The 20,079-nt window shown below is 44.8% G+C and overlaps 1 long non-coding RNA gene across 2 annotated transcripts; it reads right to left on the bottom strand.

The window, feature by feature from the left end:
• Window positions 1-1,348: 1,348 nt before the first annotated feature.
• LOC146762401 (uncharacterized) lies at window positions 1,349-18,173 on the bottom strand. 2 transcript variants are annotated; one of them, XR_014935347.1, is made up of 3 exons: window positions 18,036-18,173; window positions 14,674-14,754; window positions 1,349-1,475 (listed from the first exon to the last, which is right to left on the bottom strand). It is a non-coding gene; the product is annotated as an uncharacterized LOC146762401 (long non-coding RNA). The 2 variants fall into 2 exon arrangements; XR_014935346.1 differs by lacking the exon at window positions 1,349-1,475 and adding an exon at window positions 12,768-12,898.
• Window positions 18,174-20,079: the final 1,906 nt, after the last annotated feature.

Raw genomic sequence — 20,079 nt, 5'->3', positions numbered from 1 at the left:
GTTAAGCCCTTCTGGGCTAGCTGCTTCCCTGCAAAGCTAGTCCCTTTGGAGGCCAACCACAGGGTTAGCTATGAAGGCAGAGTCTCCCTAGAGGACTGATGAGATGTCACCCTGAACCTTCTCTTCTCTATGCTGAACAGCCCCAGCTCTCTAAGCTTCTCCACACAGATGTGCTTTAGTCCCTTCACTACCTTTGTGGCCCCTTGCTGGACTCTTCCCAGTATATCCATGTCTCTGGTACTGAAGAGTCCAGAACTGGACCCAGGATCCAGTTGTGGCCTCACCAGTGCTGAGCAGAACAGAAGTTTCACCTCTCTTTGCCTGCTGGTGATACTTAATCTGTTAACACAGCAATGAATACTGTTGGCTTTCTTACCTGAAGAAGCAGTATGAGTCATTGTGGTAAAACTCTCACAGATACTCAAGTATGGTCAGCCATCCTCATGGATGTTGGTCCTCATTGGGAAGGAAATGCTCTAGATCACCTTTTCTCTTCTTGTAGCAGATGAAAGGAAAGCAACAAGTGAAGGCCTATGGCAGCACTACCAGGGACAGTTAGGAAAGCTCCCCTAGAAAAGGGTGCCCTCTTCATTCCACACTGAATATTTCCCTAAAACACCTGGTTGTTTCAGTTTGACATTATACTCAGTAATTTCAGACTCACCATAAGGTATAGGGCTGAAAGAAAAATAGGTCATTTATTTAATAACCTCTTGGCATGCCTTGCCTTTAGCTGAACCTTAGGGGTTTTGCGTGTGATGACTTTATTTACAAGGTTATGTTAATTTTGGTGACTGCCTTTAGCCATTACAGTGCTACCAGTAGGGTGTCAAATCTATGTATACTAAATGAGATATCAAGTAGCTTTGCATTTAGGGCAGGAAAAAAAATATTAAATGGAATTCTCTCTCCAGGGACTCAATCAACCTGCCAGTCTAAGTTGTAACACACACCTGATGAAATGATTGTGCCTCAAATTAAGCTTTTTAATTTGTATATATAAAACTAGGTCACAAAGATTATTTCCCCTTGCCCCCCTTTACAGCTCCTCTACGTGTCAGTGCACTATGTCACAGAGAGGAAGAATGATGCTGAAGGGCAGAGCTTTGTGGATGGCCCTTCAGCATATGTATGATGCGTTTTACAAGTACAGATTACAGCCAGCTTCTGAGGCAGCATGCTGAATCAAAACAAACTGTGTTTTACCATGATGCTCTTTGAGTCCATCATCATTATGCTGCTAATGCTATCAGCACAGTAGTCTTAGCCTTTTTTTCATATATAATCCCCTTCTGATTTGTGTCACCAGCAACACAAAATCTGCTATTTGCCAAGTGTTTCTCAGTCCCTTGAGTCATGCAGGCAGTTGCCAGATTTGAGTGTGCAAGTGAACTAGATTGTTGTTACTCGTTTGCAAAGCGTCAATTACAATTATGCAGCAGTCACAGAGGATTTGTCTCTTTCTCATCTAGATGCTGGTTTAAAAAGAAAAAAAAAAAAAGAAAGAAAAGAAAAAGGTTTTTTTCTAAAGTTAGTTATAAAGTAATCTGTACTTGCTCATAAGAGTTATGGTACAGTAAACTGAGGGATAAAACATTTGTCATGCAGAGACACAAAGCTCCGCAGCCAAAGTCTCTTATCACTCATCCATCCAGACCAACAACCCCCCAGCAGATGTTCCAGCTACTCAGGTTAGTAAAATACCCATTTCCATCTCTGCCCGACAGCAGTAGGCACAGGCTCTTGGCACCAGGAACAAAAGGTCAAACCATAGTCTAGACAGAAGCTGTAAACTGGGATGCTCGAAAGCCTGATAGACTGCAACAAGGAGCCCGGCAGAATTTTTGCAGCAGATTATGTGCAGAATAGGTACTTTATCAAACATACTTCCCTCCCACTAAATGAAGGATGAACACAAGCCAGATTCTTGGCCCATACTACATTCTGTATAATCTTGTAGTTCGTATGCATTTCAGTTTATCTCCTTCTCTCTCAGTACTCAATTACTTTGCTAGGAAGGAAGATCCAAAGGCACAAGTCAGACAAGGTGTGCCTTGATGTAGGCAGGATCCACTGAAGTTACTTCAAGAGCTCCAGGGACTAATTTAATCCTAGGGTCAAATTCAGTCTTCTGGCTGACAACAGCAGATCAACAAGCCATGGCAAACCAAGTTAAGCAACTCTTATGCATCTATTCTTTTTCTCTCCAAGCCTGTCACAACACTGCTGCTGTCATCCCAAATCAAGTAGTATAGGTATCCCAGTCAGATCTCTTAGTCTATTTTACTTGACCTCCTCGAGGGCCCAGATTTCACCCCATCTGTTTTACGCCTTGCAAGTGGAATAACAACATGAAGGTGAGGAATGAGAAAAGCAGCAAAACATTCAGGATTTTCGCTCAGCTAATGCCTCACCATGCTTCCAATTGCTAAGATCTGCAGTGGTGTCAAGGAACAGGGCTGAACACCCTCTGCATTTGGCTACACAGTTCTAATATGCATGCAACTCCTGTGCACCCTGCCTATTTTGATTACTCCTGCTTTTCACAATTAACACCAGGAGATTAACAATTGGCTCCTGGACAACTGACTCTGGAGGCAATTAGCCTCTTACAGGCACCTTACTGGTTGCCAGCTTCAGAGAGGTGAGGGGGCGGGGGCTATTAATGAAATGCATCAGGAAGAAATAACTGAACAGTCAGTTAGCCTTGGGTCTCATCCATAATTCTGCTTAAGAACAAATGCTGTAATTGCACATCCCATGTGAATTGCAGAAGGCAAAGTGAAATACTTTTACAAGGACTGCTTCCCTTTGCTACAAATAAGGCATTTGTGGAATGTTCCCATTATGGTAACATCCTTTTAAAATTGTCCCTGATTTATACAAATTAGGTGATAGCGAAGTGAAATGACAAAGACATGGCTGTGCCAATTTAAAGTCATGCCATCCCTGTCTGACTTCCAAAGCACAGAGTGGACACATCTCTCTTCCAAACTGGTGCTGTATATATAGACATATCTTCACAGCTGAGTGCTGCTTGGAACACTGTGGTCAGTTCATAACCAAATGCAAAAACACGTGAGCTGCTCCAGAAGCAGATTGTCTACTTGAGCCATTTAAGCAGCAACAAATACCTATATATGTATTCCCTATTGGTGAGCAGTGAGCTCAATTCAAAAAACCTTAATAATTTGAAACCTTACTTATATTGGTAAGGGTCACGTGGGCATGCGTTCTTAGAGAATAAAGAAGATGGCTTCCAACTTCTTACTGGTAATTCTGGTGCTGGAAAAGCAATTAATGTACATACAACGCAGTGCTACCTCAGCTCTATACCAGGAGATTCTGGGGAGAAAATCTGTGAGAGGAATTAGGTATTTTATTCCCACAAGAGAATCCTCACACTCTGAGGACAAGGTATGTGTTCAAGATTGGGAAGAAATAGTGCACTAAGCAGTTTTCAGAGGTTACTGCAGGGGATGTGGTACCTTCTTGCCTCTTTCCATGATCTCATTTCATGGCTGTGTCCACCTGGGATTCACAGCCTGCAGTTAGGTACATTGTCTGATAATAGTGTAAGTATTGCACTCTTAACAACCCCTGCAGCTGGGACTGGAATTCAGAAGTATTATCAGCTCTAAGCACCAGGCTTGAAACTCTCAAGACTTTCTTCAGTTTGTTTATGAGGATAAACAATAAGAAACAGTGTCATAGACCTTATTAAATTAAAGATAAAATATTCACTGCTCTCCCCTCATTCACCAAGCCAGTCTCACCATACAAGGCTGCTGATGCAAGCAGCCTGTCCCTGAGGGGTAAGAGGGTATTAGCTGAAGAATTAGCGGGACTCATTGATAGGTCTTTAAACTAGGAACGAAGGGGGAAGGGGGCAAAATAAGGGCTACCGGGGTTGAACGGTGCATTCAAGGGATTGTACCAAACTCAGTGGGCAATGATTGCAGAGTGCAAAAGGAGGGAGTAGGGCAGGGGGATGCTGGGGATGCCGCTGTTCTAGCGGATCCTGGATCGCTTATGAAGGTGGTGAGACGGACAGCCCAGCTGAAGTGCCTTTATACTAATGCACGGAGCCTGAGTAACAAGCAGGAGGAACTGGAAACTGTGATGCACTCTGAAAATTATGACATTGTTGCTATCACAGAAACATGGTGGGATGACTCCCACAATTGGGATACTACCATCGATGGCTATAGGCTCTTTAGGAGAGATAGGCGAGGTAGGAAGGGTGGGGGAGTTGCTCTTTATGTCAGAGATTGGATAAACTGTGAGGAGCTCCCCATGAGAAACAGTCAAGAACAGGTTGAGAGCCTGTGGGTTAGGATTAGAGATGGGACTAATAAAGGTCAGCTGGTATTAGGGGTATACTACAGGCCACCTGATCAAGGGGAGGCTGCTGATGAGGCTTTCTTGCTCCAGATGCGTGAGGCGTCTGGCTCACAGGTTCTTGTCCTGGTGGGGGACTTCAACCATTCGGACATCGTTTGGGAAAACCACACGGCGAGCTGCAAGAGCTCCAGAAGGCTCTTGGAATCCATTGATGATAGCTTTCTGGTTCAGGTATTGGACAGACCGACCAGAGGTCAAGCGTTGCTGGACCTGCTGCTCACCAACGCTGAGGAGACCATCAAAGGCGTCAAGGTTGGAGGATGCCTGGGCTCCAGCGATCATGCCCTGGTTGAGTTTGTGATCTCAAACCATGTGGGCCTGGCAAAGAGCAGGACCAGGATGCTGAACTTTAGAAGAGCTGACTTCAAGCTACTCAATGGAATGCTGGCCAAGATCCCCTGGCGCGCTGCTCTCAAAGACAAGGACGTTGAGGAGAGCTGGCTACTGTTCAAGGATGCCCTCCTGGCAGCACAAGAGGTCTCCATTCCCCTGATTAAGAAAGTGGGCAGGAGAGGTAGAAAACCGGCATGGCTCAGCAAGGACCTGCTAAGAGAACTGAGGGTGAAGAAAGGGGTGTACAAGCTCTGGAAACAAGGCTGTCTCACCCGGGAAGAATACAGGGATGCCGTCCGAACTTGCAGACGTGGGATCAGGAAAGCCAAGGCGCAGGCAGAACTGAACTTGGCGAGGGACGTGAAAAACAATAAGAAAACCTTCTACAGGTACATTGGCCAGAAGAGACAGGCCAAAATGGGCGTACCTACTCTGGTAAATTTAAAAGGAGAAATGGCTTCAACAGATGAAGAGAAAGCTGAGGTGCTGAATGAGTTCTTCACCTCGGTCTTCACTGGTGGCCAGGATTCTAGTCTTTTTCACGTCCCTAAGTCTTGCACCCCCATACCTCTTTGTGGGGACCAAGGGGGTAAATCCCTCCCCACTGGAAGGGTAGAGCAAGCCCGAGAGTGCCTCCTTAGACTGAATGAGTATAAGTCTATGGGGCCAGATGGCGTGCATCCCAGGGTCCTGAAGGAGCTGGCTGAGGTGGTTGCTGAGCCGCTCTCCATCATATTTGAGAAGTCGTGGCTGTCAGGTGAGGTCCCAGATGATTGGAGGAAGGGTCACGTCATTCCCATTTACAAGAAGGGGAGCAGGGGGGACCCGGGTAACTACAGGCCGGTGAGTCTCACCTCTGTGCCTGGGAAGATTATGGAACAGATCCTCCTGGACAACATGCTTGATCACATAAAGAACAAGCATGTGATCCGAGACAGCCAGCATGGCTTCACCAGGGGAAGGTCATGCTTAACTAATCTTGTGGCCTTCTATGATGGAGTGACGGCGTTGGTGGATGAAGGGAAGGCGACCGATGTCATTTACCTGGACCTGAGCAAGGCCTTTGACATGGTCCCCCATCACATCCTCATCTCCAAATTGGAGGGAGGTGGATTTGATGGGTGGACAACTAGATGGATAAGCAATTGGTTGAAAGGCCGCAGACAGAGGGTGGTGGTCGATGGCTCAATGTCCAGGTGGAGGCCGGTAACGAGCGGTGTCCCTCAAGGGTCTGTCTTGGGACCGGTGCTCTTTAACATCTTTATTAAAGACATCGATGAGGGAATGGAGTGCACCCTCAGCAAGTTTGCTGATGACACCAAGCTGAGTGGTGCAGTTGATACGGTGGAGGGAACGGATGCCATTCAGAGGGACCTTGACAGGCTGGAAAGCTGGGCTCGGGTGAACCTAATGAGGTTCAACACGGCAAAGTGCAAGGTTTTGCACTTGGGCCGGAAAAACCCTAGGCACCTGTACAGGCTGGGAGGAGTTGTCCTTGAGAGCAGCTCGGCAGAAAAAGACCTAGGGGTCCTGATAGATGAGAAACTTAACATGAGCCAGCAGTGCGCTCTGGCAGCCCGGAAAGCAAATGGGATCCTGGGCTCCATCAGGAGAGGGGTGGTCAGCAGGGATAGGGAGGTGATTGTCCCTCTCTACTCTGCTCTTGTGAGGCCCCATCTGGAGTACTGTGTCCAGGTGTGGAGCCCTCAGTACTAAAAAGATATGGAGATTTTGGAAAGGGTCCAGAGGAGGGCCACAAAGATGATCAGGGGGCTGGAGCACCTCCCCTATGAGGACAGGCTGAGGGAGTTGGGTTTGTTCAGCCTGGAGAAGAGAAGGTTGCGGGGTGACCTCATTGCAGCCTTTCAGTACCTGAAGGGAACTTACTCCCGGGAGGGGAGTAAACTCTTCGAAAGGGCTGATAATAGCAGGACTAGGGGAAATGGTTTTAAGTTGAAGGAGGGAAGATTTAGGTTGGATGTTAGGGGAAAGTTCTTTACTAGAAGAGTGGTTAGGTCCTGGAACAGGCTGCCCAGTGAGGTTGTGGATGCCCCGTCCTTGGAGGTGTTCAAGACCAGGTTGGACGGGGCCCTGGGCAACCTGATCTAGTAAAGGCGTATGTTTGGTGGCCCTGCTAGGCAGGGGGGTTGGAACTACATGATCCTTGAGGTCCCTTCCAACCCGGGTAATTCTGTGATTCTGTGATTCTGTGTAAAGCTATCAGGATGGTTAAGCATGAGATCCCCATTATGGATCCATGCTGACTACTCCCAGTCACCTTCTATCCTTCGTGTGTTTATAAATGGCTTCTCGAACGAGCTGCCTCATTACTGTCCCAGGTAGCAAGGTAAAGCTGGCTGGCTTTTGGTTCCTTGAATCCTTTATCTTGTCCATTCTTGTAGCAGAGGGCGGCACTCACTGACCAAAAAGTTAAAAGAAGCTGAATGGGACCAGTAGCAATTCTGCTTTTCCTGCCAACTGTAACACAAGAGGCTGCAGTACCATCCAGCTGAAGGACTTCATCCCATACAGCAAGCAAAAGGGGCAGGATGTAAAGAGCCTGAGTACATGTTGCAGAAGAGAATGCACAGTTAAGGTTGTACCCATTCATCCCATGCTTCTTTCCTAGAGCTCATTGACTGCTATTGCACCTTCTCTCTCCCATTCTAAAAATCTCTCTTAGCTTGTTCAGTCCTCCTTCAATAGACTTTTTTCCTGTTAGCAAATTAAAACTAGTGCTCTGGAGGCCAACAAAAAGCTGTCTCGTAGTGTAGGTGGGCCTTTTAAAAGGTGCTGAGCATTTTATTTGAGAATTGGAGAGAGAGAAACAGTCCTATAAAAATTAAATTGCACCCATTTGACACCAGTCATCCTTTTATTGCATATAAAACCCGAAAAGCTAAACATTTAAATTCTTCTTATTTTCAAGTCAGCTATCTTGTAAAATATTATATTTAGCATAAAATATATCCTTAATCAAAATATTGATCTACCAGTTACCCTAGACAGAAGAGAAATTGGTGTCAGTTTAATGGTGCCTGGCATTAGAGTTTAAAACATTCCCATTACAGAGAGAAGGAAGTGAAATTCAGTATCCCTGCCTGCACACTGGGCCAGAAGGACTTTAAGGCCACTTGTGCAGCCAAAAAGCACAATACTGATGCATATAGAACCATCAACACAGCCAAAAGAACTTTGAAGATCTGCAGCTGTCAGCAGAGACCCACTTCTAGGTTGTGACAAACGTATTAACCTTTTGAAGTGCAGGTCCAGATGTCTCATCAGTTCTGAAACAATTCTTACCACTATCATGCACACTGCACTCATATATATATATATATATATATATATATATATATAGTTATATATATATAGTTATATATAGTTATATAAAACTATAACAGTTGCCAGTGATATCACAGAGCTTGTTTATGATTTGATTTCACCCTCCCTCCATTTTTACCTTCTTAAGAACAGCTCAGCTCCTGTAAAGAGGCCAGATTTTGTTTCAAAAGAGCTTAATCTCCCAGAGCCTTTTCTTGTTCTTAATGGGAGATGAACACTTCAGAAAATGCCAAATCTCCATTTAGAGTGGGGGGCTTTGCTGGAAATCTGATCATTAGCATTTTGAAGGGTATCGATATCACTGCCCATTGCACTTCATTTTGTGCATAGAAAAAGCCCCCTCATATATTTGATGAGCAGAATACAAACTGGCTGTCTCTCAGAAGTGCGTTTGTATTAGCACCTGCTTAACAACATACTTAGATAAGGGATCTTAGGTATTTTGTGTTTACTACTATAATAACACCCACACCACTCTTTATACTCTTGGTTATATTTATTCCCATGCCGCCCCTTCAGGACAGTGCTGTCACCTCCATCTTGCAGATAAGGAGACAAGACAAAGAGCTGAATTAATATGAGTCAATATATGAAGTCCGCAGTAAATTGGAACCAAACCCAGGACTCTGCTTAGCACTTGCAAAAGGACATGGATTCTTTACACAGAGAAATCAGAAAATGCTGAAACTATGCATTTATATTCTGAACTTGAAAAGAATTAAAAAAAAAAACAAAAACACCAAAACACACTTTGATCTCATTTGTCCATTTTAAGTAGTATATTGATAGTTCTTGCTGTGAGTGCTGACTGCATTCTAAATAGAGCCCTAACACAAGATGTAAATGCAGAAGCCAAAAGGCATATGGAAACAGCAATATGAATCTCAAAGAGACCAGCAGCAACATTTGCCTTAATAATACAATTTAATATTTAATATGTATAAACAGATATGAAATAATGATACATACTACATATTATGTAATAATTATAGGTATAATATTAACTACTTTGTATTATTTAGTTAATTAATCTGAACACAAAGCCACCATCCATATTTCTTTATACATCATGTCAACAGGAAAAGTCCACTTGAAAAAAGCAAACACACAAGTTCTATAGAGTTAATGACGTATTGGTTTGGTTTTTTTTATCCTGTTTATCCCCAGTGCCATTTATGCACTAGTCCTGTGAACCATTAATCCTCCAAAAGTAAAGTTGCTCACAAGTAATTCTAAAAGAGATTCTTCTTCCATGTCACACTTACAGGATTGGAAATGCAGGTGATGGCTGTAGGGATGGGCATTGGGAGCTGCTGCCAGCAGTGCCCAAAGCACAGCCCAGCACTCAAGACAAATGCTCGCTCCACCTCCAACCTTGCACACACGCTCAGCAGGAGTCCAGGCATGAGTCTGACTGAGCCAGGCTGTGCCTGAACCCAAAGCTGAGCAGTGAGGGTGCTGTGATCACAGTGCCTTGCTCAGAGACATCTCAGCCTGTTGCTCAGTGATGTCACTGCTGTTCTTCTGCCCCCACAGCACTCACCCCAGCAGCACTTTGCATCCCTGTCTCTTCATGTGTGTATAGAGTAATCGCAGTGACACTTCCAGCCACTGCTGCTCCCTCCCTCTCCTCTCTTTTCCCCTTCTCCTGGTACTGCTGTTTCCCAGTATTTTCAAGCAGAGGGTTTGGACTAGATAATCTCCAGGGGTCCCTTCCAGCCCTGACAATTCTCTCATGCTGTGATTTGGCTAATAAATGTTCATTTTTTTCCTCAAATGAGTGAAGCAAGCTGACATTAGGAGTTCTGTTGCATTCCCCAGAAAGCCTTTTAATCATAATTTATCCAAGTATTCATCCCCTCTTTCAACTTTCTGTGCTTTCTTCCACCTTTTCTTTATCAGTCCCTGTAGAATGAGAACCCATCAGGCTTTAAGGATGTAGTTAACATTGCTGAAGGGCTTCTTCATCAAGGAGCTGTCCTTCAAGTGTCTGTGTGACTAAGGCCAGCCCCTGGAAATGTTCTGCAGTCACAAAGTTCTTCAAAAGCATTTGCAGAATCTTAGCCCTTTTCACTCTCACTCCTCTGTTTCAAAGAACATTTCCTTCCTCCTCCTCCATCCGTTGATTCCAATTGTGTCTGTAGCTATGGGGGTTTCAGTTTGCCCTGTGGAGATTACTTGACTACAAATAATTTTCTCACCCAAACCACTTCTTTAAAGGGCATTTCTCCAGCCCATGTCTGTCACGATGCCATAGAACATTTATTACGTTGCTATTCACCAGCATGAAATCCATGCTCCATGTGAGTTCATCAGCTATAGCACAGCAACTTCCCAGACATCCTGCTATGCCCAGGGTCCAATTCTTAAATCCAGTTTTCTCCACTTTAAGGCTGGCTGTCATAGTTTCCATTTGAAACTAATTGAAGTTCAATTGTAGAATCTGCTACTCCCAGCAACTTTAGCAAGACTGGTCTAAGAAAGGCAATTTTTCAAGGGCAACTTGTTGCAGTTCTTTGTTTCTCTGTCAGGCTCACAGGTGAAATATCTGCATTCAGTACACACAAATAGGATCTGAAATTCCAGACTAGCTCTATCCTTCATATGGAGTGAGATTTTACAGTTATACCCTTGGGATGCTGACTTTTATTCCCTACAGAAATAACACTAGTACACCAATACTGCTAATATTGCTAATTACGTCATTAGCAGACTTGTATTCTGCTCCTAGTTCTACTACAAAGATGCTCTGTAAAGTCAGCTCTTTACCCACTACACTTCGTCTCCTTTACCTACCAAGTACAGGTGGCATGGATACTGTCATACATGGCCATCAGTGCTTCAAGACAGAGTCAGGACTTCTGTGCTACCAAGAAATTGTAGTGAAAGACAAAGTAGAGCATTTAAGTGTTTCCATCCCAATGAATTTGTTGTATTAACCTTACTATTTCTCCTACAGTTGCTGTCACCTACCACCTTCCACCCTTTCAAGATCACCCATTATTAGTCCCAGCTTAAAAGCTCTTTATGGTCTGTCTCATTTACTCTCCAAGTGATACTAAACACAAGATTTTTGGTTGTTTTCTTCACTCTTTGATTTTGAAGTCAGTGCTTATTGTTGTTGGTCACAGAAGGCGTCATTGCAGATCCCTGATCAGGTCATCACAGAACTTCGAACTGGATACACCTCACATGAAAAGCCCCACTCCTGTCAGGTTACAACCTGTGGATGACTGTGAGTCAATATGTGGATGCAAAGAGCTCCAGGTAAAAGCTGATGGTTTGGTAAGTGGTTTTTCGTGCTCTGTTTTCCAGACATCATGTGTGACTGGCTAAACACCTTTCTCATCCTGGTTATCAGCTGTAGATTCATGAATAAGACATTCCAGGCAGTTTTAGTTCTGGCTCCATCACAGGGGACCACCAACTGCTGCAGCCACCACCTCACCTGGGATTACAGCAGACCAAAGCAGAAGGAACAGCCCTTCTTGCTCTGCTAGGGAGGAAAGCAAGAGCAGCAGGGAAGCAATACCCCTGCAGTGTGAATGGAGGCTGAGTTAGATTTATTTAGGCAAGTAGAGCTGCGCTGTGCTTAACTTTTGCTGCCCTAACAGGCATCTAACTCCTACATCAGATACAAATTTACAAACTGGGGGTGGTGAGGGTGGTATCGATTGATTCTTCTGAGTCTTAGGGAGAAATCAATGCTGGAAAGTCTGGCTCACTAAATAGATCCCCACAAAGAAAATGATGGAGGGCTTTTTGTTTCTATACCCATCAAGCACTTGGGATTTTTGTGGGCTCCCTGGGCCAATCCTACTTATGATGGAAACTGTAATGAAAAACAGAGACCCTTGCAGTGAGTGAATGTAAAACATGAACTCAGGCCTGAAAATGAACACATTTTTGCCCTCTTCCCTATGCAGAGCTCCACAGGGACAGGGACAGGAATTCCCCCTCATTGAGCTGCCTCCCACATCACAGCTCACTGGGTGGCCTGCTGCTCATCTGCCATTTCCTCCTCCTTTGTACCAGCAGAGTCGCACTCAGGCTCCTCAACAGCACGGCCCAGCCCACATGGTGCAGGAGCACCTGGGCTGCCCTGCACGCAGGGTGCTGCAGTGGCATGTTGTATGCAGGGAGAAGACTTCTAACGAGGTTTAACAAGACCAATTGAAAGGTGTTGCTCTTGGGTTGAAGCAGTCTCAGATATAAATACAGAAAGAGAAGAATTCATTGAAAGCAGCCCTGTAGAAAAGGGCTTGGGAGTCCTGATGGGCAAAAAGCTGCACATGTGCCAGCAGTGTGTATTCGCAGCCCAGAAAGCCAAGAGCCTCCTGGCTGCATCAAAAGAGGGGTGGCAGCAGGGCAAGGGAGGGGACTGACACCTCTGCTCTGCTCTCATAAGGTCCCACCTGGAGCCGGGCTCAGAAGGCGGTACCCGAGGAGCAGGGCGGGCCGCTGTGGGAAGCCCTAAGGCCGCCGCCGGCCCCGCCCGCGCGGTTGTAGCGCCACCTGGCGGCGCGCTGGGGAAGCCGACCTCACTCCGTCAGCTGTGGCATGAAGGCTGCGTTGATGGCTGGAGGCGCGTTGTCCTGAGACTTAGATCAGCCCTAACGCGTTGGAAGCCTTGCGGGAGGGCCTGGGAGGCTGAAGGTCTTTCTCAGTACCCATAGCGACCACTCATGGGAGTCACTTGTGACACTCTGTCGTGAGCATAGACACAAAAGCAGGTCCATTGCTTAGATCCCTGCCTGCTCCTGAGAAGACTCCTCAAGCTGATGGATGTTGTCTCTTCAGTCACATGCACCACACACTGCGGAAGACGGTGACAGACACCAGGTCTTTGAGGTTCGGGAGGAGGTGGAAAAGTTAAGATGTTTTCACACCCTTCCTGAAGTTTGTACCCTGTTTTGAGGACCATTAAGATCATCTAGTCCAACAACCACCAGCCATCCCCACCATGCCCACTAACCAGGTGTCTCAGTGTCACATTTCCCACATAGCTTTTGTTTTGGAATTATGACAACAGATGGGGTTGTGTGGCTGTTGGTTGGAAATTCTTCCTTGCCCCAGACATAACAAACACTTTGAAAATGATTTCTCTTATGATTTCTCTTATGCTTTTTTTTTTTTTTTTTTTTTTTTTTTTTTCCCAGGGGACCACTGCAGAGAACAGGAAGTGTTGTGTAAGATTTGGAATGTCTCCAGTCTACTATGGCCACAGTGAACTTGGGCACAGAGCAGATGAATGAACTTGGCCCATAAGCCACAATCAGAGCAGAGCAGCATGGGGGAATGAGCAGTTGAGAACAGATACGAGGGCTTCAGCCTTTTTCATGAGCAGAATATTCTCCAAACCACATTGTCATGCAGAGAGGCACATCTTCAACAAAATGCCTTTCTTAAACAGTTTGCAGCCCCCACCTTTACCTTTTGACAGGAGGAAGGAAGTATTTACAATGTGGACATTTTCTACTGTGAGAAACAGATGAGTTCTTTTTCCTCAGCAGAAAAAGGGAGTTGTCACTGAAATGGATGTGTGACAAGTTACAAAGATGGTTATTCTGAAGAGTGGAAGTTATTCCCTAGACTGCCATTTCTTGTTAGAGGAGATTTCTTTTGCAGGGAGGCTGCAACGCGAATGTCTGAGTGATGGTGGGCATCCCCACATTTCTCTATGGATGTACATAGAATTCATGAATACAGAGTTGGAAAGGACCAGATCCTAGCAGGACTGAACTAGGTTTATGCCATTCTTGAAGTTTCTTACCTGTTTCATAGAATGGCTTAAGTTAGAAGGGACCTTAAAGCCCATCCATTTCCACCCCTCTGCCATGTGCTGGGCTGCCAACCCCAGCTCAGGCTGCCCAGGGCCCCATTCAAACTGGCCTTGGGGTACCTCCAGGGATGGGGCACCACAACTTCTTTGGGCAACTATGCCAGTGCCTCACTACCCTCTGAGTAAAGAATTTCCTCCTAACATCTAACCCAAATCTCTCATGTTTTAGTTTAAAGCCATTCCCCTTTGTCCTATCACTATTAGACCATGTAAAAATGTTGATCTCCCTCCTGCTCATGAGCTCCCCTCAAGTACTTGAAAGCTAATTATTCTCTGAGGTCTCCATGAAGCCCAGCTCCCTCAGCCTTTATTCATAAGAGGTGCTCCAGCCCCCTGATCATCCTTTTGGCCCTCCTCTAGACCTGTTACAACAGCTCTGCATCCTTCTTGTGCTGGGGGCTCCAGGCCTGGAGTGCCTAAAGACGGTTTCCAGTACTGGAGACACTATGGTCTTCCTGGATAATTTACCCCAGTGCCCCACTACCCTTGTAGGGATAGGTATTTCCATCTGCCTAAGCACAATTTCTAGAACAGGTGTCAGTTCATGTACATGGTTCTTACACCAGAAAAGCCATTGGACAAGTCAGCACTCCAAACAAATATTAAAACTTTTGAAACTGCAGTTGGACAAAACTACTGCACACAAATGGAACTGGCCAGAGGAAGTTGTAAGGATGTCAGACATATCCCATACATTTTCCTACGCTGCAAAAAGCATTAATGTCAAGTCAAGAAGTGTCTTGTTTTACCTGGTGTTATCCACTTTAAGGAGATTACACAATCTTCACAAGGCTACGCACCATCATATCACCAGTAATTAAAGTAGCTTCCTGTAACAACAAAAGGGAAAAACAACACAGTTCTATATGCTTACTTGCTTTTATACATACTTAATTTTCTTGTCTTAGGAACAGGTGTGGGAGTGAATCCTGTTATAACTTGCAAAATTCTCTACAGCTTCTCAGTTTAAACTCTAAACTGATTATTCTGTGAGACTGCATTGTTAGCTGGAGCAGCAGCCATGCAGGAAAGGTAAACTGTTTGGCTGTCCAAGGTTTGCATGATCAAATAATTAATCAGCCTCAAAGGCAAAATTAGGTTTCCAGGAACCCTGCTTCTCTGGGATTAGATTTTGGAGTGGAAAAGGTCAGACTGAGCTACCAGCTCTAATAGTTCACAATGCTTTCTTCTGTCTTTCTTATTTAATTCTGAACAAGAAAAATAGGCTTCCATCTAGAGCAAGGTAAAGGAGTTTTCTCTTTCTTGTTCAGGTAAAATGCTGACATACATACTTGAACTCTCAGTAACTACTTTTGGCTTGGTCTCAGCTTGGTGTCAAGCAGAAATTTGCTGTCAATACAAAATTCCCCCCCTCCACGCCTCCCAAAAGAAAACCCTCAGCACACAGACTCAGCGGGGCTTTTCCCTCTGTTCAGATGACACCTTCTATCTCTTCCCAGTGCAGTTTCATGTGGCTGATGCCATTTCTGACACAACTATAATGTTCTTGTTTCATTGTGGTAGCGTCTCATTACAACCTCTATTAATAAATATTCATTAGTCCTTGCAGCACTTAAAAGCTAAATAGACATGACAAAGACAACATGAGATATCGAGGCAAGGTGAGATGATGCTCTACACAGCAACGGACCAGAGTATTACTGGTAAACACACTATAGAGATGGACTTACAACTGTCTATATCACCTCTAAGATACTCCCCAAAATAAGTTTGTGTGCAGTGAGCAAGACGGTGAATTACAGTTCACAGCACCTGAACTGCCTGCATGGTTATGCTTCAGTTATACAAAGAGTGAATCATCATGCATGCAGCATCTGCATGGAGCATGAGTGAAGATTCACAGCTTGCATTCCCTGCACATCAACTCTCTAAAGTAACAAAGCCCAGAGGCTCAGCTGCTGGAACAGGGGTCCAGCCAACCCTGAACACAGCACCTGGGGCTTATGAGGACAGTCAGGTGGATCTGTGGCCCAGCATGTCCTCCCTTTCTGCTTCCTGACAGATATGACCTCTAAAGGTCCCTCATTCTTCCTTTGATTTGTAAATCCCTTAAGATATATGTGTCAGTGGCTAAGGAGGGTAAGCTGGGGTGTAAGGAAAACACATCTATCTGTAAGAGGCCATGCTTTTTACATTACTGTCTCAAAGTTTGCTGAAATGGACAAGTTCAGGCAAGTCCTGGCCAAGGTTCCAGGACTGCCTTTGTCTGAGACACACAGGAACCAAGGTTCGAGAAATCCCTTTGTTTAGGAGATGGACAAGTCCCGGAGCTAGGAAAGGGAGATAAGATACTGATCAATGGCCCTTAAGTGGTCTTTTGTGTTGGCTCATCTCAAGGAAGATTGACATCTCTGAGGAAATCACAGGACACTGACCCGAGCCGTCCGGAAATGTCTCGAAGGCTGGAAAGAAGGATAAAAAGGGCACGGACAAACCCCGAATTTGGGGGTTTTCTGACACCAGATGCCTCACTACGGAAACAAGGAGGTTTTCTGTCATCAGATGCCTCTCTACGCGAGCGCCTGCATGCTGAAGAAGATGCCTGCATGCTGAAGAACCTGTGAGGGTTTCTAGGTATCTGACCTCAGATTCCTCCACCGTTGTCCTACTGCTGCCTACTCTCTTCTGGGATTGCTGCTCGAGATTCTGCTTCGTGGGACCTCGCTGCCCGAGACTCCGCTTCCTGAGACCTTGCTACTCTGACCATCTTCTCTGCGTTTCATCGATCTGCGGCCTGCTACTCTGCTGCTGCTCTCCCCTACGCTTATTTTGCCCTGGACCAACGTTAACAACGTGCTACGGGACGCTGCTGCATCCAGGAGGTGACTATTCCCCGCTTTAACGTAATTCTTGCTCTTTTCTTCCTTTTTCTATCGCCTACTTTCCCTTCCCCATCACCCTAATTTTGGCATTCGTCACTCTCCCTTCCCCATCCCCTCAATTGTCTATTATTTCCAATAAACTGGTCGGATCAACATTTGAATGCTCTTCTTCTTAATCTCACGCCGGGCATAACATTATTAAAAGAACCTTTGCCTCACTCCTAAATTGGAGCGAGACACTATCCTACAGGTTAGGAGTGCTCCAGCTAAATAGCAGGCTTCTGTACATCATGTACACAGGGCATGAGTAGAACTGAACGTAATTCATGCTTACCACCAGCACTGAGCTTAGTTCTCACTGGCACTTTCAGTCCCCTCCTTCCCTGAGCAAAGAAATTCTTCCAGTTTGTTTGTTTTCCAAACAAAAAATAAAAATTAAGGAGAGAATGTTTCTATGCTCTCTATTCACTCCCAGTTGTTTACAGGTACGCTACTGGGACAGCAAAGTTTGGCTTTAGTGACTGGTTGCACTATGAAACTTCCCAAAGACAGATCTCTCTTTTGCCAAAAATAACTTTTCTGTACCAATTAATTTCCATAGTAAATGTACGAGGGGCAGTGGAAATTTTAGGAGTGTGCTTAAGAAATAGGTATGTCCTGCACACTTTCAATGGCAGCCTCTGAACAAGTTCTGGAAAATTTCCTTTTGGTTGGCTCCCCTATGTGCTTGAATAGCTTATAAGACCATAGCAAGAACCAGAGCACCACTGCCATCATTTTCAAACTTGGAGAATGGCAAATAGATTGTGTCTTACAGGAAACACCTCCGAGATTGCATGTAAATGGCTTGTGCACACAGCTAGACAAGATGTTTGTGTCAGCTATCACTTCTCACTATTTACACTTCCAGCCAGTCACTGTCTTAAGGCACTCACCTGCAGTAACACTGGGAGCTCACATCAGAAGTTTTCTGCTTCCTTTAGCTTGCAATAGTCCTCTTCAACAACCTCCACTGTGCTTATATATAACAGAGAACCAGGTTGCTAGTTGTGACCTTCTAGTTTCTTTCAAAGCCTTTCAGGGTTGGCAGTTATATGAAAAGGATTCAGGCTCAATGAACCTTATGGTTCCCTACCAACTTGTGATACTCTATCACCCTGTGAAACATAAGGTCATCTTGGAAAGACCTCATAGCTGCACAAATTTATCCATAGTTCTGCACTGTTGAAATGAGTCCACATCCATACAGAGATCCCAAAGTCACCCACCTGCCTAAGCAAGTGCAGGAAGGTCACTTCTCTGTCCTGCTTCGCTGATGTGGCTGCAGTGAACCATCCTTCCTCTGACAGGAGCTACAGCAGCAGAGGACTGGCATGGCAGTATGTCAAAGGTAATGTCTTCCCTGTGATTTTTATGAGTCTCTGCAAGGAGGAAATTAGAAACTGATATTCACACTCTCTCTCATTTATAAGCATGTCCATAATGTGTACATTCTGCTGTAGGTTAATGATGCAGTTCTCATACAAGATTAACTGCTGCTTCAGACAGCTATCAATTTTTTATGATTGCAAGAACATTTCCCTACTAAAAATGAATGCTACACTCCCCATGGGATGGGCTATGTTCAGCATCAGTCAGGTGTGTAAGGTGAGAAGATGAGGATTAAAAAAAAACAAGACAAACAAAGCAAGCAAAATACACAAGCTAGTTCCCCAGCTCTCACATCAGGGAACACTGTCTTCAACAGCGTCCCTTCTTAGCATCCCAAATAAGAATAAATATGCAGGCTTGAGAACATACTACTGACCCTACTAGTAGGCTGATGATGCTATAAGCATCAACTCGCAGTACCAAGACAACAGCCGCACAAGGCCAGCACAGGTGTCCTCCAACCTTCAGAGCCAAGGACATCATTCTTGTCTGAGACAGTCAGCCCTGAGACTACTTAATGCTATAGTTAAGGGGATTTATTTTCTTAATTTAAGCAAACAACTTTTATTTGGGGCCAGTCCCAAGAGACTGCCCGTAGCAGCATTAGCAGGACAAGGAGTCACACCTGTCCATTTTAAGATACCTAAGAAAAAAGGGAAGAGTTCTCTTGTGGAGGTGCCCATCAACTGTAGAATAGAACCTGACACCCTGCCTAGATAAGAAACACATGTTTAGATGCCTGAGGCAAGAGGAGATGAATCCTTACCTGATGTGCAAGACCTTGACCCAGTAACTTCAACCAGGCACAATTGGTGAGGCCTTCATTAATGATAATCCACATTTTAACCAGATTGACAGAAAAATTACCTCCATTCTGAACACTTCCAGAAGGCCAACCTAAAAGGTTGCAGGGTCTATGAAACTCTCCTTTGATTCAGCTTTTGTCTGGTTTGCGCTCACATAATACATTTTGACTCATAGAGAAATAGGCCTACAACAAAGAATCTTGTTACCTAGTAACTACGTCTTTCTTTTTCTTTAGCAAAATTTAGCTAGACTTAAAAAAAAAAAAAAAAAAAAAAAAAAAAAAGAATAGAAATAAAAATCAGTACTGATATCACTAAACAACAAGGTGCTGTATTGACATTACCACGAGCACAGCTGAGACATATTATGAATTGGAACAGGAAAATATTCATTGTGAACACTGCCACACTAAACAGGCTCCTAATTAACATGTAATCCAGCTATTTTTAAGAACTGTTCTGTTTTTTGCTGATGGTTGTTTGGTGTTTTTTCTTTCCCCTATTGATAATGTGTGAGTAACTTGAAGAACTTGAGAGTTCACGCTTTGGATCATGCTAACCTGCATTTCTTTCACCCAAGCTCATCTCCATATTTGGACTTCACAGCTGAAAGTCTGGGCCTCAATTATGTTAAAATTCTAGGGGGCATCTCCCATTTTTCCACAGTCATAAGTTGTTTTCTCCATTTGCAACATGTTGAAAAAAGCACTTCTGGGTTTCTTGCAAGGACGTTGGATGGAATGTCCAGAAGGGAATCCTTAATCATAGATCTGCCTTTTGCTAGCGTAACACAATGTTACGCCAAAAATGTCTCAGGTAAGCAGGGATCTCCAGTGAGATACCCTCACTTTCTCCTGCCAACCCTGAAATGAGGTTTGGGAAGGGGTGGACTCTGGCTTCACCCCTTACAGTCACTGGGATGCGCTGCATGCAGCTGAGCTCCCCCGGGTTGGCCCTACCTTCCCACCAGGTGCTCAGTCACTGTTTCAGGCCATGACTCAGCATTTCTGCTACAGCTATGAAGCACAATGACCACTATTGAGATTACCCTTCAGCTTCAGTATCTTCACGGTGA

The sequence above is a fragment of the Coturnix japonica genome, chromosome 1 (assembly GCF_054131305.1).
Source record: "Coturnix japonica strain WE chromosome 1, WE-NBRP24, whole genome shotgun sequence".
Taxonomy (NCBI): domain Eukaryota; kingdom Metazoa; phylum Chordata; class Aves; order Galliformes; family Phasianidae; genus Coturnix; species Coturnix japonica.
This window is presented reverse-complemented; position numbering and strand designations above follow the sequence as displayed.